Source organism: Palaemon carinicauda, chromosome 37 (genome assembly GCF_036898095.1).
Source record: "Palaemon carinicauda isolate YSFRI2023 chromosome 37, ASM3689809v2, whole genome shotgun sequence".
Taxonomy (NCBI): Eukaryota; Metazoa; Arthropoda; class Malacostraca; order Decapoda; family Palaemonidae; genus Palaemon; species Palaemon carinicauda.
In genome coordinates this window covers 12,305,498-12,310,497 of record NC_090761.1, presented here as the reverse complement: position 1 = coordinate 12,310,497, position 5,000 = coordinate 12,305,498, and the positions used below count along the sequence as shown (strand labels likewise).

Below are 5,000 nucleotides of genomic sequence, written 5' to 3'. Positions count from 1 at the left end.
TTATTTACCTACATGGCCATGGATTATGACATCTATCACAGAATCAGTCGATGGCTTTGAATCAGAAAGCTAGAAAAAAAGCGAATGTATTTTTACAATAATCTTGAAAGGAAAATCAGGCCTTATTTTATCAAATGCAAAACCGTAGTTTTTTTTTTCATTTAAATTTTTATTACGTAAGAAAGGTGTGTGATTTTGCATCGATTATTTCAATTTGATAACTAGAGGGGCACTCAGTAGAGCGCAGACCCCCACCACGGCATCTTATTTCTTGAACTTGACCTTTACCTTTGACCTAAGACTTTCAAAATTGAATCACTTCCAAGTCTCAACATAACAATTAATCTCTGAAAGTTTCAATACTCTATGGGTAAAATTGTGTCCTCTGCAACGGTAGCTTATTTCTCGACCTATTGCTCGACCTTGACATTGACCTTTGACCTAAGACTTTCAAAATTGAATCTCTTCCAAGTCTCAACATAACAATTAATCTCTGAAAGTTTCAATACTCTATGGGTAAAATTGTGTCCTCTGCCACGGTAGCTTATTTCTCGACTTATTGCTCGACTTTGACATTGACCTTTGACCTAAGACTTTCAAAATTGAATCACTTCCACGTCTCAAAGAAAAAAATTAATCCCTGAAAGGACACTCTATGATTAAAATTGTAACCTCCACCACGGCAGCTTATTTCTAGACCTTTTGCTCAAATTTGATCTTGACCTTTAACCTACTTTCAAAATTGAATCACTTGTACGTCTTAACATAATAATTAATCCCTGAAAGGTTCACTACTTTGAGTAAAATTATGGCCAGGAAATTGTTCACACACAAACAAACGGACAAACAGGGGAGAAAACATAACCTCCTCCTAGTTTCATTGGCGCAGGTAATTATATATGATAAATAAGTAAGGTGTGTTTTTTTTCACAAAATCAAAACATTAAAGAACCTTACATAAAATTAGTGCTAACGTTAACCATTCCAAGGACAAAAAGATGTTATCTTAAATTACTATTTAAGTAACCAGAATGACGTAATTCATTATATTCTCACTAGGCTGCATGATTCATTGTCAAGATATAACCGCAGCGAGGCAGTAAGATTTAGTATACAAGATAGCTTCTACTTTTTAGACTTATCTTCAGATACCTATTATCGTATAACATCTCCCCAGATTTACTGTACACGTAGATTTCCTATTATCTTCAAACCCAGGATTAGTGTTGGGTATATTTGAATTTCAACGTTATTCTTATCCATAGGATCTAGTTATATCTATTCATTTTTATTTGACGCACTTAGAATCGTATATGGAGGTGTTACTCTATTCAAAATACTTTTCAATACAGAATGTGTATAAAATAAGAAAAATAATAAAAATTGATGGAAACAATTGGCAGATAAACATACATAGAATATCAATCAGTCAGTATATATATAAATATATATATATATGTATATATATATATATATATACATATATATATGTATATACATACATATATATATATATATATATATATATATATATATATATGTGCGTGTGTGCGCGTGTACGTGCGTGTACCTTGGTATCTATATACAGTATACCCTTTATATAATAAAGAGCAAATCTTTAGCTATATATATATATATATATATATATATATATATATATATATATATATATCCAATTATCCCCTACTCTCTCCGTCCCTAGGGAGGAGGGAGAGGTATTAATCCTACCTTTGTGAGATGGAAGGTGCGTGTGTCTGCATGTTATCTATCTAAATATTTCGCCGTCATTTCTTACGGGTCGCGTACACTAGTATTTATAAATACACATACACACATATATATACATTATATATATATATATATATATATATATATATATATATATATATACATATACATTTATATATATATACATATACATTTATATATATATATATATACATATACATTTATATATATATATATATATATATACATTTATATATATATACATATACTGTATATATATATATATATATATATATATATATATATATACAGTATATGTTAATATATAAGGAATAATATATATACTGTATACATGTATATATATATATATATATATATATATATATATATATATATATATATATATATATATATACAGACACACAAATATACTATACATATATATGATACATAAATTTATATGTATATATACAAAAAAATCATACTATAATAAGAATAAATAAAAGATACGGAACGTATTAAGTTTTGGAGTATTTTTTGTATCATTCTAGACAAAATTGAAGGTCCGAAGTCATAATGCATTTTTCAAACTAATTCTCCCAGTGCATTAGTATACTGATATCAAATCCTTTTACCTTTTGCTTCAGCAATATTTGTTTCCTTTTTATCTTATTTTCTAATTATATTTCTATTTTACCTGGTGCTTGAACAATATTTGAGTTTTATTTTTAACTTGTTTTCTAATTATACTGTATTTTCATTTTACCTTGTGCTTAAGCAATATTTCACTCTGCTTTCTAACTTTTTTTCTCCTAATTATTATTATTATTATCATAATTATTATTATCATTATCAATTGTTAAGCTACAACCCTATTTGGAAAAGCAGGATGTTATGAGCCAAGGGGCTCAAACAGGGAAAATATCCCAGTAAGGAAAGGGCACAAGGAAAAATAAAATATTTTAAGAACAATAATAACATTAAATAAATATTTCCTATATAAGCCCAAGTGTACCCTCAAGCAAGAGAACTCTAACCCAAGAGAGTGAAAGACCATGGTACAGAGGCCATGGCACTACCCAAGACAACAGAACAATGGTTTGATATTGGAGTGTCCTTCTCCTAGAAGAGCTGCTTACCATGGCTAAAGAGGCTCAACTACCCTTAGCAAGAGGAAAGTGGCCACTGAACAATTACAGTGCAGTAGTTAACCCCTTAGGTGAAGAAGTATTGTTTGGTAATTATACTTGAAATGACTTTCATCGAATTTAGAAACCTCGTCATTTACCTGGCAACCACTCATTTGTATAATATGTGAAATCACAACAGCCCAAATAGACTAAATCGCACAAATGATCTCCAGCACATCTGACTGCAAAATTGTATTTCTGGTCCCACGTGTTTATCTTCGGTCATCTGCGTCCATCTCTTACGCATTCCATAAGCGCTGATTGCACCATGTTTGTCCAGGCATCAGTTCATTGAAGTTCTTGTTAATTAATCCTTTGTATACCTGACCCACATCGGCTGACGGTACACATGTCTGGCTTCACCGACGATCCTTAATTCAGAAGCGCGAGTTATTGGGAAGGGTTTGTATTCCAGTATTCCAGACATGAGTTCCTATTGTCTCTTGGATATATTCCTACTGGAACGATTTTCCTGGCGAATTACTGTCGTTCAAGTATCAGGGAATAGTTCCCTCTTTTTCAAACAGTTATGAATACAAATACTTAGATTTGTTGACAAGCAACTGGTTTCCACATCTGGGATATTGGGTATAAGATGGATAGCGATTGATTATGTTACAATCTAGTCTTTTTCTTCCAAAAAGTTTTTTGAACTAAGATTGTTTATGCATGTTTTAGCCTATTGGTATATGTATTCACACTTTACTGATGATTCGGAAGAAAAAAAAAAAAAAAAAAAAAAAAAAAAACATTTTTTAGCATTATGATTTTAAAGATGTGCCTGAATGTCATCGCTGTTATAAGTAATATTTCAATTCATCCTATTTGCTTTTCATACACCGCCCATCTCATCTTTGAGAGATTGTCAGCACGCACCTTTCATGAAATGCTTTTCTCTTTCCCTGCACGTCTACAAACTGGTCATTTCAGTCACATTTATCATCTCGACATTTTGTCTCTAAATTGAACCGGGTAATTTCCCCCCTTTCTTCATGGAGACATCCACTTTAAGGCCTGTCTCGTCTTCGACAGGGTTCCTCGAATTTCCGTGTTGCGTTGATTCCTCCGGAATATTTGTTTGGGGGACTCATGACCCGTTTCCCCGAAATATTTGTCACCGATCTAAAACTTCTTTTTAACTTTTCCTGGTCCTCTTCGTCGTCAGCATCATCGTCGTCCTCAATATTTTCCTTTCCGTCGCTCGCTCTCATTTCATATCTTGATTCGAACTTTTCCAACAAATAAAAGGATAATGAAGATTCTCTCTGGGAATTTATCCACTTGGCAAAATTCCAGCTAAATTTACAGATAAAGTCACTTTGCATTAAATAAAGAGACGCTCTCATGATCTAGGATACTTATAGCATTCCGTTCTTGATCTTGAACTAATGGATTTCTTAAATTTGCGTGGTAATGGAATCTAGTATGATTTAAGAATCATCCTAATGTCACTTGGCAAAGAAGCCAAATATGTGATGATATATATCGATATATTTACGAGTGTTTCTTCGTTGGAAACGCACTGTATATTCACGTCTGGAATTCATCACAAGATCAATGAACATTTATAATTGATTGTGGTATCCACATTACAATATGTTACCTCTGTTTGCTTATCATATATACATAATCTACATACTAATACAAAGTTTTTAAAAATTTCCTTAATGAAAATATGAAAATATTAACCCCGCGTTTTATTCCTTCTCGGTATGTATTTCGTATATAGAAAAAGAAATCTAAACCTTTTCGACAAAGAATATATGATCTGCGCATGGTGATATACGGATAACAAATGCATATATATATATATATATATATATATATATATATATATATATTTATATATATATATATATATATATATATATATATATATATACATTATACATATATATACATACATATACATATACAAACAAATACACACACGCGCATACACACATACATACATACATACATACATACATACACACACACATATATATGTGTATATATATATATATATATATATATATATATATATATATATATATATATGTATATATATATACTCTATATTATTAAATGCTAAGCTACAAC

General features: G+C 30.8%; 1 protein-coding gene across 2 annotated transcripts in view; it reads left to right on the top strand.

Annotated features, from left to right (window-relative positions):
- The window catches only part of LOC137629454 (KH domain-containing, RNA-binding, signal transduction-associated protein 2-like), a 255,746-nt gene that overhangs the window by 120,781 nt on the left and 129,965 nt on the right, over nucleotides 1–5,000 (top strand). The gene's annotated exons all lie outside the window — the stretch shown is intronic.